At 53.4% G+C, this 16,279-nt stretch overlaps 4 non-coding genes across 4 annotated transcripts; all 4 read left to right on the top strand.

The window, feature by feature from the left end:
* The first annotated feature begins 395 nt into the window (after nt 1–395).
* trnae-uuc (transfer RNA glutamic acid (anticodon UUC)) lies at nt 396–467 on the top strand. The gene has a single exon. It is a non-coding gene; the product is annotated as a tRNA-Glu (tRNA).
* A 4,110-nt stretch (nt 468–4,577) lies between these two features.
* trnae-uuc (transfer RNA glutamic acid (anticodon UUC)) lies at nt 4,578–4,649 on the top strand. The gene has a single exon. It is a non-coding gene; the product is annotated as a tRNA-Glu (tRNA).
* Nucleotides 4,650–13,643: 8,994 nt separating this feature from the next.
* Nucleotides 13,644–13,715, top strand: trnae-uuc (transfer RNA glutamic acid (anticodon UUC)). Its single transcript has one exon. It is a non-coding gene; the product is annotated as a tRNA-Glu (tRNA).
* Nucleotides 13,716–15,097: 1,382 nt separating this feature from the next.
* On the top strand, nt 15,098–15,169 carry trnae-uuc (transfer RNA glutamic acid (anticodon UUC)). The gene has a single exon. It is a non-coding gene; the product is annotated as a tRNA-Glu (tRNA).
* Nucleotides 15,170–16,279: the final 1,110 nt, after the last annotated feature.

The raw sequence follows: 16,279 nt of genomic DNA, 5'->3' as shown, positions 1-16,279 counted from the left end.
GCCGATCCTGTACGAACTGACCCACATCGGGACGGAATTACTCATTGGCACCAGACCATGAAACCTCACAACTTGAGCCGACACCTTACAACTTGAGCTATCTCCGGTAAATGCCTTCCGTGTCTTTCCACTCCGCACGGAGGGGTTTCCTGCATGGGCTGCTCTTGCACACTCTCCCCTTGTCATCCTCGTCTGCCATACAAATACACCTTCATGCTTCTGATTTTTGATCATCCGGTGCGGGGGGGGAGCGAGCAACTCTCTGACAGCCCTGGAGTTAGCCCAGTATCAGCTCATTGCCCTCGAGTTTGCAAGGTATCACCCATTACCCTGCAGTTAGCCCTGTGTCAGCCCATTACCTTGGAGTTAGCCCAGTTGCAGTCATTCTTAAACCTTCCCATATGGTCTCGTGGTTAGGATTCCTGGTTTTCACCCAGGTGGCCTGGGTTTAATTCCCAGTATGGGAAAGCAAACTTTTGGAAGCGATCTTTCTGGAGCCGCTGTTCAGGATATGTCCAGATCTCTCGCGACTAAAACCATTGAGTTGATAAAAGTGGCACTTGGTGTGTCGAGGAGTCTCAAGCACGTGGGGTGATCCCATATGGACTGACTCCCATCCGGAAGGAAACCTCACAACCTGAGCCGGTTTTGGGAAAACCCTTCCATGCTTTTCCACTCAGTATGGAGGGGATTCCTTTTCGGGCTGCTTTTGCAGCCCATTAACCTGGAGTTAGCCCAGTGTCAGCCCATTACGCTGGAGTTAGCTCAGTGTCAGCCCATTACCCTGGAGTTAGCCCAGTGTCAGCCCATTGCCCTGGAGTTAGCCCAGTGTCAGCCCATTACCCTGGAGTTAGCCCAGTGTCAGCCCATTGCCCTGGAGTTAGCTCAGTGTCAGCCCATTACCCTGGAGTTAGCCCAGTGTCAGCCCATTACGCTGGAGTTAGCTCAGTGTCAGCCCATTACCCTGGAGTTAGCTCAGTGTCAGCCCATTACCCTGGAGTTAGCCCAGTGTCAGCCCATTGCCCTGGAGTTAGCCCAGTGTCAGTCCATTACCCTGGAGTTAGCCCAGTGTCAGCCCATTGCCCTGGAGTTAGCTCAGTGTCAGCCCATTACCCTGGAGTTAGCCCAGTGTCAGCCCATTACGCTGGAGTTAGCTCAGTGTCAGCCCATTACCCTGGAGTTAGCCCAGTGTCAGCCCATTGCCCTGGAGTTAGCTCAGTGTCGGCCCATTACCCTGGAGTTAGCCCAGTGTCAGCACATTGCCCTGGAGTTAGCCCAGTGTCAGCCCATTACCCTGGAGTTAGCTCAGTGTCGGCCCATTACCCTGGAGTTAGCCCAGTGTCAGCACATTGCCCTGGAGTTAGCCCAGTGTCAGCCCATTACCCTGGAGTTAGCTCAGTATCAGCACATTACCCTGGAGTTAGCCCAGTGTCAGCTCATTACCCTGGAGATAGCCCAGTTTCAACTTCTCACAGACCTTCCCATATGGTCTAGCGTTTAGGATTCCTGGTTTTCACCCGGGTTCGACTCCCGGTATGGGAAACAAATTTTTTGGAGGCTATCCTCGGGAGCCGCTGCTCAGGAATCCACACCTCCATGACTGTGGATTCATGTGGCTGGCAAAGGATATGGCTCTGTCTGGCAAGGAACCAGAGTCAGGGACCGACTGGAAGGTGGAGGAGCGGGGTGAATGGTGCCAGAGGAGCTGCCGTTACGCCTGTCCTGGACCTATGTCCAGCTCGCAGCAAAAACTGTTGAGTCACTAAACGTGGCACTGGGTGCATCGAGGAGTCTCGAGCATGCGGGGCGATCTCATCCGAGATTACCCCCGTTCGCAGGGAATTCCCTCGGGAGCCTCACAACTTGACCCGGCTCAGGTAAATCCCTTCTGAGTCTTTCCACGGATGGGATTCCTGTACGGGCTGCTCTTGCACACCTTCCACTTTGTCATCCTCGTCTGCCATCCGGACACGCCTTTGCGGACCATTCTGCTATCCGGAGGAGGTGGTGTCCCCAATCGAGGGCTCTCTACGCGGGAGTGCTCCCTTTATCTATTGGAAACTTGGCCTGGAGGGTGTTGCACAGGGCAGTCCCGTGGAATAACGATTTAAGCATACAGTTTATGCTGCGGCCAGCAGGAATCCATGTCCCATGTTTACCTTGAGTGTGAGAGGTTGCGGCCTCTCTTCCATTTCTTCAAGCATCTGCTCCTCAATTTTTGGTGCACTTCAGTCTCACATACAAACAAAAGAACTAGGAGCAGGAGTAGGCCATTTGGCCCCTCGAGCCTGCTCCGCCATTCAATAAGATCATGGCTGAACTGATCATGGGCTCAGCTCCACTTCCCTGCCCACTCCCTTATCGCTCAAAAATCTGTCTATCTCTGCCTTAATATATTCAATGACTCAGCCTCCACAGCTCTCTGGGGCAGAGCATTCCAAAGATTCACGCCCCTCTGAGAGAAGAATTTCCTCTGCATTTCCAATTGAAATGGGCGACCCCTTATTCTGAAACTGTGCCCCCTTGTTCCATATTCCCCCATGAGGGGAAACATCCGCTCTGCTTCAGTAACAGTTACCTCAGTATCAACTCTCTGACTGCCCTGGAGTTTGCCCAGTATTAGTCCATTACCCTGGAGTTAACCCAGTCAGCCCATTACCCTGGAGTTAACCCAGTGTCAGCCCATTACCCTGGAGTTAGCCCAGTGTCAACCCATTACCCTGGAGTTAGCCCACTTTCAGCCCATTAACCTGGAGTTAGCCCAGTTTCAGCCCATTGCCCTGGAGTTAGACCAGTGTCAGCCCATTGCCCTGGAGTTAGCCCAGTGTCAACCCATTACCCTAGAGTTAGCCCACTTTCAGCCCATTAACCTGGAGTTAGCCCACTTTCAGCCCATTGCCCTGGAGTTAGCCCAGTGTCAGCCCATTGCCCTGGAGTTAGCCCAGTATCAGCCCATTACCCTGGAGTTAGCCCACTTTCAGCCCATTAACCTGGAGTTAGCCCAGTGTCAGCCCATTGCCCTGGAGTTAGCTCAGTGTCGGCCCATTACCCTGGAGTTAGCCCAGTGTCAGCACATTGCCCTGGAGTTAGCCCAGTGTCAGCGCATTACACTGGAGATAGCCCACTTTCAGCCCATTAACCTGGAGTGAGCCCACTTTCAACCCATTGCCCTGGAGTTAGCCCAGTGTCAGCACATTGCCCTGGAGTTAGCCCAGTGTCAGCCCATTACCCTGGAGTTAGCTCAGTATCAGCACATTACCCTGGAGTTAGCCCAGTGTCAACCCATTACCCTGGAGTTAGCCCACTTTCAGCCCATTAACCTGGAGTTAGCCCACTTTCAGCCCATTGCCCTGGAGTTAGCCCAGTGTCAGCCCATTGCCCTGGAGTTAGCCCAGTATCAGCCCATTATCCTGGAGTTAGCCCACTTTCAGCCCATTAACCTGGAGTTAGCCCAGTGTCAGCCCATTGCCCTGGAGTTAGCTCAGTGTCGGCCCATTACCCTGGAGTTAGCCCAGTGTCAGCACATTGCCCTGGAGTTAGCCCAGTGTCAGCCCATTACCCTGGAGTTAGCCCAGTGTCAGCACATTGCCCTGGAGTTAGCCCAGTGTCAGCCCATTACCCTGGAGTTAGCTCAGTATCAGCACATTACCCTGGAGATAGCCCAGTGTCAGCTCATTACCCTGGAGATAGCCCAGTTTGAACGTCTCATGGACCTTCCCATATGGTCTAGCAGTTAGGATTCCTGGTTTTCACCCAGATGTCCTGGATTCGACTCCCGGTATGGGAAACAAATTTTTTGGAGGCTATCCTCGGGAGCCGCTGCTCAGGAATCCACACCTCCATGACTGTGGATTCATGTGGCTGGCAAAGGATCGGGCTCTGTCTGGCAAGGAACCAGAGTCAGGGACCGACTGGAAGGTGGAGGAGCGGGGTGAATGTTGCCAGAGGAGCTGCCGTTACGCCTGTCCTGGACCTATGTCCAGCTCGCAGCAAAAACTGTTGAGTCGCTAAACGTGGCACTGGGTGCATCGAGGAGTCTCGAGCATGCGGGGCGATCTCATCCGAGCTTACCCCCGTTCGCAGGGAATTCCCTCGGGAGCCTCACAGTGTCAGCCCATTACCCAGGAGTTAGCCCAGTGTCAGCCCATTGCCCTGGGGTTAGCCCAGTGTCGACCCATTACCCTGGAGTTAGCCCACTTTCAGCCCATTAACCTGGAGTTAGCCCACTTTCAGCCCATTGCCCTGGAGTTAGCCCAGTGTCAGCCCATTGCCCTGGAGTTAGCCCAGTATCAGCCCATTACCCTGGAGTTAGCCCACTTTCAGCCCATTAACCTGGAGTTAGCCCAGTGTCGACCCATTACCCTGGAGTTAGCCCACTTTCAGCCCATTAACCTGGAGTTAGCCCAGTGTCAGCCCATTGCCCTGGAGTTACCTCAGTGTCGGCCCTTTACCCTGGAGTTAGCCCAGTGTCAGCACATTGCCCTGGAGTTAGCTCAGTATCAGCACATCACCCTGGAGTTAGCCCAGTGTCAGCTCATTACCCTGGAGATAGCCCAGTTTGACCTTTGCATTGACATTCCCATATGGTCCAGCGGTTAGGATTCCTAGTTTTCACCCAGGTGTCCTGGGTTCGACTCCCGGTATGGGAAACAAATTTTTTGGAGGCTATCCTCGGGAGCCGCTGCTCAGGAATCCACACCTCCATGACTGTGGATTCATGTGGCTGGCAAAGGATAGGGCTCTGTCTGGCAAGGAACCAGAGTCAGGGACCGACTGGAAGGTGGAGGAGCGGGGTGAATGGTGCCAGAGGAGCTGCCGTTACGCCTGTCCTGGACCTATGTCCAGCTCGCAGCAAAAACTGTTGAGTCGCTAAACGTGGCACTGGGTGCATCGAGGAGTCTCGAGCATGCGGGGCGATCTCATCCGAGCTTACCCCCGTTCGCAGGGAATTCCCTCGGGAGCCTCACAACTTGACCCGGCTCAGGTAAATCCCTTCTGAGCCTTTCCACGGACGGGATTCCTGTACGGGCTGCTCTTGCACACCTTCCACTTTGTCATCCTCGTCTGCCATCCGGACACGTCTTTGTGGACCATTCTGCTATCCGGAGGAAGTGGTGTCCCCAATCGAGGGCTCTCTATGCGGGAGTGCTCCCTTTATCTATTGGAAACTTGGCCTGGAGGGTGTTGCACAGGGCAGTCCCGTGGAATAACGATTTAAGCATACAGTTTATGCTGCGGCCAGCAGGAATCCATGTCCCATGTTTACCTTGAGTGTGAGAGGTTGCGGCCTCTCTTCCATTTCTTCAAGCATCTGCTCCTCAATTTTTGGTGCACTTCAGTCTCACATACAAACATAAGAACTAGGAGCAGGAGTAGGCCATTTGGCCCCTCGAGCCTGCTCCGCCATTCAATAAGATCATGGCTGAACTGATCATGGGCTCAACTCCACTTCCCTGCCCACTCCCCATAACCCTTCACTCCCTTATCGCTCAAAAATCTGTCTATCTCTGCCTTAATATATTCAATGACTCAGCCGCCACAGCTCTCTGGGGCAGAGCATTCCAAAGATTCACGACCCTCTGAGAGAAGAAATTCCTCTGCATTTCCAATTGAAATGGGCGACCCCTTATTCTGAAACTGTGCCCCCTTGTTCCATATTCCCCCATGAGGGGAAACATCCGCTCTGCTTCAGTAGCAGTTAGCCCAGTATCAACTCTCTGACTGCCCTAAAGTTTGCCCAGTATTAGTCCATTATCTTGGAGTTAACCCAGTCAGCCCATTACCCTGGAGTTAACCCAGTGTCAGCCCATTACCCTGGAGTTAGCCCAGTGTCAACCCATTATCCTGGAGTTAGCCCACTTTCAGCCCATTAACCTGGAGTTAGCCCACTTTCAGCCCATTGCCCTGGAGTTAGCCCAGTGTCAGCCCATTGCCCTGGAGTTAGCCCAGTGTCAACCCATTACCCTGGAGTTAGCGCACTTTCAGCCCATTAACCTGGAGTTAGCCCACTTTCAGCCCATTGCCCTGCAGTTAGCCCACTGTCAGCCCATTGCCCTGGAGTTAGCCCAGTATCAGCCCATTACCCTGGAGTTAGCCCACTTTCAGCCCACTAACCTGGAGTTAGCCCAGTGTCAGCCCATTGCGCTGGAGTTAGCTCAGTGTCGGCCCATTACCGTGGAGTTAGCCCAGTGTCACCCCATTACCCTGGAGTTAGCTCAGTATCAGCACATTACCTTGGAGTTAGCCCAGTGTCAGCTCATTACCCTGGAGATAGCCCACTTTCAGCCCATTAACCTGGAGTTAGCCCACTTTCAGCCCATTGCCCTGGAGTTAGCCCAATGTCACCACATTGCCCAGGAGTTAGCCCAGTGTCAGCCCATTACCCTGGAGTTAGCTCAGTATCAGCACATTACCCTGGAGTTAGCCCAGTGTCAGCTCATTACCCTGGAGATAGCCCACTTTCAGCCCATTAACCTGGAGTTAGCCCACTTTCAGCCCATTGCCCTGGAGTTAGCCCAGTGTCAGCCCATTGCCCTGGAGTTAGCCCAGTGTCAACCCATTACCCTGGAGTTAGCGCACTTTCAGCCCATTAACCTGGAGTTAGCCCACTTTCAGCCCATTGCACTGCAGTTAGCCCACTGTCAGCCCATTGCCCTGGAGTTAGCCCAGTATCAGCCCATTACCCTGGAGTTAGCCCACTTTCAGCCCACTAACCTGGAGTTAGCCCAGTGTCAGCCCATTGCGCTGGAGTTAGCTCAGTGTCGGCCCATTACCGTGGAGTTAGCCCAGTGTCACCCCATTACCCTGGAGTTAGCTCAGTATCAGCACATTACCTTGGAGTTAGCCCAGTGTCAGCTCATTACCCTGGAGATAGCCCACTTTCAGCCCATTAACCTGGAGTTAGCCCACTTTCAGCCCATTGCCCTGGAGTTAGCCCAATGTCACCACATTGCCCAGGAGTTAGCCCAGTGTCAGCCCATTACCCTGGAGTTAGCTCAGTATCAGCACATTACCCTGGAGTTAGCCCAGTGTCAGCTCATTACCCTGGAGATAGCCCACTTTCAGCCCATTAACCTGGAGTTAGCCCACTTTCAGCCCATTGCCCTGGAGTTAGCCCAATGTCAGCACATTGCCCAGGAGTTAGCCCAGTGTCAGCCCATTACCCTGGAGTTAGCTCAGTATCAGCACATTACCCTGGAGTTAGCCCAGTGTCAACCCATTACCCTGGAGTTAGCCCACTTTCAGCCCATTAAACTGGAGTTAGCCCACTTTCAGCCCATTGCCCTGGAGTTAGCCCACTTTCAGCCCATTAACCTGGAGTTAGCCCACTTTCAGCCCATTGCCCTGGAGTTAGCCCAGTGTCAGCCCATTGCCCTGGAGTGAGCCCAGTGTCAACCCATTACCCTGGAGTTAGCCCACTTTCAGCCCATTAACCTGGAGTTAGCCCAGTGTCAGCCCATTACCCTGGAGTTAGCCCACTTTCAGCCCATTAACCTGGAGTTAGCCCAGTGTCAGCCCATTGCCCTGGAGTTAGCTCAGTGTCGACCCATTACCCTGGAGTTAGCCCAGTGTCAGCACATTGCCCTGGAGTTAGCCCAGTGTGAGCCCATTGCCCTGGAGTTAGCCCACTTTCAGCCCATTAACCTGGAGTTAGCCCACTTTCAGCCCATTACCCTGGAGTTAGCTCAGTATCAGCACATTACCCTGGAGTTAGCCCAGTGTCAGCTCATTACCCTGGAGGGAGCCCAGTTTGAACATTTCATGGACCTTCCCATGTGGTCTAGCGGTGAGGATTCCTGGTTTTCACCCCAGCGGTCCGGGTTCGACTCCCGGTATTAGAAGCAAATTTTTTGGAGGCTATCCTCGGGAGCCGCTGCTCAGGAATCCACACCTCCATGACTGTGGATTCATGTGGCTGGCAAAGGATAGGGCCCAGTCTGGCAAGGAACCAGAGTCAGGGACCGACTGGAAGGTGGAGGAGCGGGGTGAATGGTGCCAGAGGAGCTGCCGTTACGCCTGTCCTGGACCTATGTCCAGCTCGCAGCAAAAACTGTTGAGTCGCTAAACGTGGCACTGGGTACATCGAAGAGTCTCGAGCATGCGAGCCGATCTCATCCGAGCTTACCCCCGTTCGCAGGGAATTCCCTCGGGAGCCTCACAACTTGTCCCGGCTCAGGTAAATCCCTTCTGAGCCTTTCCACGGACGGGATTCCTGTACGGGCTGCTCTTGCACACCTTCCACTTTGTCATCCTCGTCTGCCATCCGCACACGCCTTTGTGGACCATTCTGCTATACGGAGGAAGTGGTGTCCCCAATCGAGGGCTCTCTACGCGGGAGTGCTCCCTTTATCTATTGGAAACTTGGCCTGGAGGGTGTTGCACAGGGCAGTCCCGTGGAATAACGATTTAAGCATACAGTTTATGCTGCGGCCAGCAGGAATCCATGTCCCATGTTTACCTTGAGTGTGAGGGGTTGCGGCCTCTCTTCCATTTCTTCAAGCATCTGCTCCTCAATTTTTGGGGCACTTAAGTCTCACATACAAACATAAGAACTAGGAGCAGGAGTAGGCCATTTGGCCCCTCGAGCCTGCTCCGCCATTCAAAAAGATCATGGCTGAACTGATCATGGGCTCAGCTCCACTTCCCTGCCCACTCCCCATAACCCTTCACTCCCTTATCGCTCAAAAATCTGTCTATCTCTGCCTTAATATATACAATGACTCACCCTCCACAGCTCTCTGGGGCAGAGCATTCCAAAGTTTCATGCCCCTCTGAGAGAAGAAATTCCTCTGCATTTCCAATTGAAATAGGCGACCCCTTATTCTGAAACTGTGCCCCCTTGTTCCATATTCCCCCACGGGGGGAAACATCCGCTCTGCTTCAGTTGCAGTTAGCTCAGTATCAACTCTCTGACTGCCCTGGAGTTTGCCCATTATTAGCCCATTACCCTGGAGTTAACCCAGTGTCAGACTATTACCTTGGAGTTAATCCAGTGTCAGCCCATTACCATGGAGTTAGTCCAGTGTCAGCCCATTGCCCTGACGTTAGCTCAGTGTCGGCCCATTACCCTGGAGTTAGCCCAGTGTCAGCCCATTACCCTGGAGTTAGCTCAGTATCAGCACATTACCCTGGAGTTAGCCCAGTGTCAGCTCATTACCCTGGAGATAGCCCAGTTTCAACTTTGCACAGACGTTCCCACATGGTCTAGCGGTTAGGATTCCTATTTTTCACCCAAGTGGCCTGGGTTCGACTCCCGGTATAAGAAACAAATTTTTTGGAGGCTATCCTCGGGAGCCGCTGCTCAGGAATCCACACCTCCATGACTGTGGATTCATGTGGCTGGCAAAGGATAGGGCTCTGTCTGGCAAGGAACCAGAGTCAGGGACCGACTGGAAGGTGGAGGAGCGGGGTGAATGGTGCCAGAGGAGCTGCCGTTACGCCTGTCCTGGACCTATGTCCAGCTCGCAGCAAAAACTGTTGAGTCACTAAACGTGGCTCTGGGTGCATCGAGGAGTCTCGAGCATGCGGGGCGATCTCATCCGAGCTTACCCCCGTTCGCAGGGAATTCCCTCAGGAGCCTCACAACTTGACCCGGCTCAGGTAAATCCCTTCTGAGCCTTTCCACGGACGGGATTCCTGTACGGGCTGCTCTTGCACACCTTCCACTTTGTCATCCTCGTCTGCCATCCGGACACGCCTTTGTGGACCATTCTGCTATCCGGAGGAAGTGGTGTCCCCAATCGAGGGCTCTCTACGCGGGAGTGCTCCCTTTATCTATTGGAAACTTGGCCTGGAGGGTGTTGCACAGGGCAGTCCCGTGGAATAACGATTTAAGCATACAGTTTATGCTGCGGCCAGCAGGAATCCATGTCCCATGTTTACCTTGAGTGTGAGGGGTTGCGGCCTCTCTTCCATTCCTTCAAGCATCTGCTCCTCAATTTTTGGTGCACTTCAGTCTCACATACAAACATAAGAACTAGGAGCAGGAGTAGGCCATTTGGCCCCTCGAGCCTGCTCCGCCATTCAATAAGATCATGGCTGAACTGATCATGGGCTCAACTCCACTTCCCTGCCCACTCCCCATAACCCTTCACTCCCCTATCGCTCAAAAATCTGTCTATCTCTGCCTTAATATATTCAATGACTCAGCCTCCACAGCTCTCTGGGGCAGAGCATTCCAAAGATTCACGACCCTCTGAGAGAAGAAATTCCTCTGCATTTCCAATTGAAATGGGCGACCCCTTATTCTGAAACTGTGCCCCCTTGTTCCATATTCCCCCATGAGGGGAAACATCCGCTCTGCTTCAGTAGCAGTTAGCCCAGTATCAACTCTCTGACTGCCCTGGAGTTCGCCCAGTATTAGTCCATTACCCTGGAGTTAACCCAGTCAGCCCATTACCCTGGAGTTAGCCCAGTGTCAACCCATTATCCTGGAGTTAGCCCACTTTCAGCCCATTAAACTGGAGTTAGCCCACCTTCAGCCCATTGCCCTGGAGTTAGCCCAGTGTCAGCCCATTGCCCTGGAGTTAGCCCAGTGTCAACCCATTACCCTGGAGTTAGCCCACTTTCAGCCCATTAACCTGGAGTTAGCCCAGTGTCAGCCCATTGCCCTGGAGTTAGCTCAGTGTCGGCCCATTACCGTGGAGTTAGCCCAGTGTCAGCACATTGCCCTGGAGTTAGCCCAGTGTCAGCCCATTATCCTGGAGTTAGCTCAGTATCAGCACATTACCCTGGAGTTAGCCCAGTGTCAGCCCATTACCCTGGAGTTAGCTCAGTATCAGCACATTACCCTGGAGTTAGTCCAGTGTCAACCCATTACCCTGGAGTTAGCCCACTTTCAGCCCATTAAGCTGGAGTTAGCCCACTTTCAGCCCATTGCCCTGGAGTTAACCCAGTCAGCCCATTACCCTGGAGTTAGCCCAGTGTCAACCCATTATCCTGGAGTTAGCCCACTTTCAGCCCATTAAACTGGAGTTAGCCCACCTTCAGCCCATTGCCCTGGAGTTAGCCCAGTGTCAGCCCATTGCCCTGGAGTTAGCCCAGTGTCAACCCATTACCCTGGAGTTAGCCCACTTTCAGCCCATTAACCTGGAGTTAGCCCACTTTCAGCCCATTGCCCTGGAGTTAGCCCAGTGTCAGCCCATTGCCCTGGAGTTAGCCCAGTATCAGCCCATTACCCTGGACTTAGCCCACTTTCAGCCCATTAACCTGGAGTTAGCCCAGTGTCAGCCCATTGCCCTGGAGTTAGCTCAGTGTCGGCCCATTACCGTGGAGTTAGCCCAGTGTCAGCACATTGCCCTGGAGTTAGCCCAGTGTCAGCCCATTATCCTGGAGTTAGCTCAGTATCAGCACATTACCCTGGAGTTAGCCCAGTGTCAGCCCATTACCCTGGAGTTAGCTCAGTATCAGCACATTACCCTGGAGTTAGTCCAGTGTCAACCCATTACCCTGGAGTTAGCCCACTTTCAGCCCATTAAGCTGGAGTTAGCCCACTTTCAGCCCATTGCCCTGGAGTTAGCCCAGTGTCAGCCCATTGCCCTGGAGTTAGCCCAGTGTCGACCCATTACCCTGGAGTTAGCCCAGTGTCAGCCCATTAACCTGGAGTTAGACACTTTCAGCCCATTGCCCTGGAGTTAGCCCAGTTTCAGCCCATTGCCCTGGAGTTAGCCCAGTATCAGCCCATTACCCTTGAGTTAGCCCACTTTCAGCCCATTAACCTGGAGTTAGCCCAGTGTCAGCCCATTGCCCTGGAGTTAGCTCAGTGTCGGCCCATTACCCTGGAGTTAGCCCAGTGTCAGCCCATTGCCCTGGAGTTAGCCCAGTGTCAGCCCATTACCCTGGAGTTAGCTCAGTATCAGCACATTACCCTGAAGATAGCCCAGTGTCAGCTCATTACCCTGAAGATAGCCGAGTTTGAACTTCTCATGGACCTTCCCAAATGGTCTAGCGGTTAGGATTCCTGGTTTTCACCCACGTGTCTTAGGTTCGACTCCCGGTATGGGAAGCAAATTTTTTGGAGGCTATCCTCGGGAGCCGCTGCTCAGGAATCCACACTTCCATGACTGTGGATTCATGTGGCTGGCAAAGGATAGGGCTCTGTCTGGCAAGGAACCAGAGTCAGGGACCAACTGGAAGGTGGAGGAGCGGGGTGAATGGTGCCAGAGGAGCTGCCGTTACGCCTGTCCTGGACCTATGTCCAGCTCGCAGCAAAAACCGTTGCGTCGCTAAACGTGGCTCTGGGTGCATCGAGGAGTCTCGAGCATGCGGGGCGATCTCATCCGAGCTTACCCCCGTTCGCAGGGAATTCCCTCGGGAGCCTCACAACTTGACCCGGCTCAGGTAAATCCCTTCTGAGCCTTTCCACGGACGGGATTCCTGTACGGGCTGCTCTTGCACACCTTCCACTTTGTCATTCTCGTCTGCCATCCGCACACGCCTTTGTGGACCATTCTGCTGTCCGGAGGAGGTGGTGTCCCCAATCGAGGGCTCTCTACGCGGGAGTGCTCCCTTTATCTATTGGAAACTTGGCCTGGAGGGTGTTGCACAGGGCAGTCCCGTGGAATAACGATTTAAGCATACAGTTTATGCTGCGGCCAGCAGGAATCCATGTCCCATGTTTACCTTGAGTGTGAGGGGTTGCGGCCTCTCTTCCATTTCTTCAAGCATCTGCTCCTCAATTTTTGGTGCACTTCAGTCTCACATACAAACATAAGAACTAGGAGCTGGAGTAGGCCATTTGGCCCCTCGAGCCTGCTCCGCCATTCAATAAGATCATGGCTGAACTGATCATGGGCTCAACTCCACTTCCCTGCCCACTCCCCATAACCCTTCACTCCCTTATCGCTCAAAAATCTGTCTATCTCTGCCTTAATATATTCAATGACTCAGCCTCCACAGCTCTCTGGGGCAGAGCATTCCAAAGATTCACGACCCTCTGTGAGAAGAAATTCCTCTGCATTTCCAATTGAAATGGGCGACCCCTTATTCTGAAACTGTGCCCCCTTGTTCCATATTCCCCCATGAGGGGAAACATCCGCTCTGCTTCAGTAGCAGTTAGCCCAGTATCAACTCTCTGACTGCCCTGGAGTTTGCCCAGTATTAGTCCATTACCCTGGAGTTAACCCAGTCAGCCCATTACCCTGGAGTTAACCCAGTGTCAGCCCATTATCCTGGAGTTAGCCCACTTTCAGCCCATTAACCTGGAGTCAGCCCATTGCCCTGGAGTTAGCCCAGTGTCAGCCCATTGCCCTGGAGTTAGCCCACTGTCAACCCATTACCCTGGAGTTAGCCCACTTTCAGCCCATTAACCTGGAGTTAGCCCACTTTCAGCCCATTGCCCTGGAGTTAGCCCAGTGTCAGCCCATTGCCCTGGAGTTAGCCCAGTATCAGCCCATTACCCTGGAGTTAGCCCACTTTCAGCCCATTAACCTGGAGTTAGCCCAGTGTCAGCCCATTGCCCTGGAGTTAGCTCAGTGTCGGCCCATTACCCTGGAGTTAGCCCAGTGTCAGCACATTGCCCTGGAGTTAGCCCAGTGTCAGCCCATTACACTGGAGTTAGCTCAGTATCAGCACATTACCCTGGAGTTAGCCCAGTGTCAGCTCATTACCCTGGAGATAGCCCAGTTTGAATGTCTCATGGACCTTCCCATATGGTCTAGCGGTTAGGATTCCTGGTTTTCACCCAGGTGGCCCGGGTTCGACTCCCGGTATGGGAAACAAATTTTTTGAAGGCTATCCTCGGGAGCCGCTGCTCTGGAATCCACACCTCCATGACTGTGGATTCATGTGGCTGGCAAAGGATAGGGCTCTGTCTGGCAAGGAACCAGAGTCAGGGACCGACTGGAAGGTGGAGGAGCGGGGTGAATGGTGCCAGAGGAGCTGCCGTTACGCCTGTCCTGAACCTATGTCCAGCTCGCAGCAAAAACCGTTGCGTCGCTAAACCTGGCTCTGGGTGCATCGAAGAGTCGCGAGCATGCGAGCCGAACTCGTCCGAGCTTGCCCCCGTTCGGAGGGAATTCCCTCGGGAGCCTCACAACTTGACCCGTCTCAGGTAAATCCCTTCTGAGCCTTTCCACGGACAGGATTCCTGTACGGGCTGCTCTTGCACACCTTCCACTTTGTCATCCTCGTCTGCCATCCGGACACGCCTTTGCGGACCATTCTGCTATCCGGAGGAAGTGGTGTCCCCAATCGAGGGCTCTCTACGCGGGAGTGCTCCCTTTATCTGTTGGAAAGTTGGCCTGGAGGGTGTTGCACAGGGCAGTCCCGTGGAATAACGATTTAAGCATACAGTTTATGCTGCGGCCAGCAGGAATCCATGTCCCATGTTTACCTTGAGTGTGAGAGGTTGCGGCCTCTCTTCCATTTCTTCAAGCATCTGCTCCTCAATTTTTGGTGCACTTCAGTCTCACATACAAACATAAGAACTAGGAGCAGGAGTAGGCGATTTGGCGCCTCGAGCCTGATCCGCCATTCAATAAGATCATGGCTGAACTGATCATGGGCTCAACTCCACTTCCCTGCCCACTCCCCATAACCCTTCACTCCCTTATCGCTCAAAAATCTGTCTATCTCTGCCTTAATATATTCAATGACTCAGCCTCCACAGCTCTCTGGGGCAGAGCATTCCAAAGATTCACGACCCTTTGAGAGAAGAAATTCCTCTGCATTTCCATTTTAAATGGGCGACCCCTTATTCTGAAGCTGTGCCCCCTTGTTCCATATTCCCCCACGAGGGGAAACATCCGCTCTGCTTCAGTAGCAGTTAGCCCAGTATCAACTCTCTGACTGCCCTAGAGTTTGCCCTGTATTAGCCCATTGCCCTGGAGTTTGCCCAGTATTAGCCCAGTGCCCTGGAGTTAGCCCAGTGTCACCCCATTACCCTGGAGTTAACCCAGTGTCAGCCCATTACCCTGGAGTTAACCCAATGTCAGGCCATTGCCCTGGAGTTTGCCCAGTATTCGCCCATTGCCCTGGAGTTAGCCCAGTGTCAGCCCGTTGCTCTGAAGTTCGCTTTGTGTCGGCCCATTGCCCTGGTGTTAGCTCAGTGTCGGCTCATTACCCTGGTGTTAGCTCAGTGTCAGTGTCTCTCAGAGCTTCCCATATGGTCTAGCGGTTAGGATTCCTGGTTTTCACCCAGGCGGCCCGGGTTCGACTCCCGGTATGGGAATAAGAGTTTTTGCAATTTTGATTTTTTTTTAAAAACGGGATTTATTTTTGCCGGAGAGCGCAGCGGTGGAGCGGCGGGGGGAGCCGCCTCTCCCGCCCCTGGGAGCGGGCTCGGGCCGGGGCTCCTCGCTGTGAGGCTGAGGCAGCCCGGGGCAAGTGCGGCAGGGTGTGCGGGCTGTGCCGGGCCGGGCTGGGAATGGGGACTGGGACGGGGGGTTACCGATTCCCCTGGAACACACTGAGTTCCCCAGGCTGCAGACTGTGCCGGGACCGGGGGCCGGGCGGGGCACTGAGCGGAGCCGGGACCTTGGAATATCGCGCAGCTCTTGTTATTTCCCCATGTTATTTATTGTCGAGAATTCGGGGATTTTGGCGGGGGATAACTGCTGGGAAAAAAATAAGAGCCGTCCCGTAATCTAAGAGAGCGTCTCCAAATCTACCTCCCGCCGGCCAGGCTTTGGTCAGGAGCCTTTCTTCTGGTTGGTGTCCGTTGTTGTCGATACATTTGTTTCACTTCCAATTGAATCAGTCGGATCGATCATAGTGAATAAAAGTAGATTTGTTTAGGAAACTTTCTTTTGGGGCTTTAATTTGTTTCTGCCGATGTGGGCAAGATGGAATTCTTCCAATTCGTGGCAGTGCCCAGTTATGTCCCTCACCCCTTCCCCTCATCAAATACGCTCCTTCCCACCTTCACAAACCCCCATTTAATTTCTGTTTCTCTCTCTCCACAGATGCTGCCTGACCTGCTGAGTATTTCCAGTATTTTCTGTTTTGACCCTACTTCATCCCAATCCTTTCCTGCAGGAAGTCTTGCACGCCGACCCCGGGAATGCCGAGCTGAAGTGGTTCCCTGTGCCCTGGACTTCCTCCACTCTAAGCAATCTTCTCCAGCTATACACTGCAGCCAGGGCTTTCTGTTCCCATTTACTGCTTGTACCTCACTCCCATCAAGTCCCACTCCAGAGACTTGAGCACCAAAATCTAGACTGACACTCCAGTGCAGTGCTGAGGGAGTGCTGCACTATCAAAGGTGCTATCATTCAGATCAGAGGAAACCGATGTCCTGCCTGCCCTCTCAGGTTGACGTAAAAGATCTTATGGCACTATT

The sequence above is a fragment of the Pristiophorus japonicus genome, chromosome 6 (assembly GCF_044704955.1).
Source record: "Pristiophorus japonicus isolate sPriJap1 chromosome 6, sPriJap1.hap1, whole genome shotgun sequence".
Lineage (NCBI taxonomy): Eukaryota > Metazoa > Chordata > Chondrichthyes > Pristiophoridae > Pristiophorus > Pristiophorus japonicus.
The sequence above is the reverse complement of the archived record's forward strand: the minus strand, read 5'-3'. Positions and strand labels throughout refer to the sequence as shown.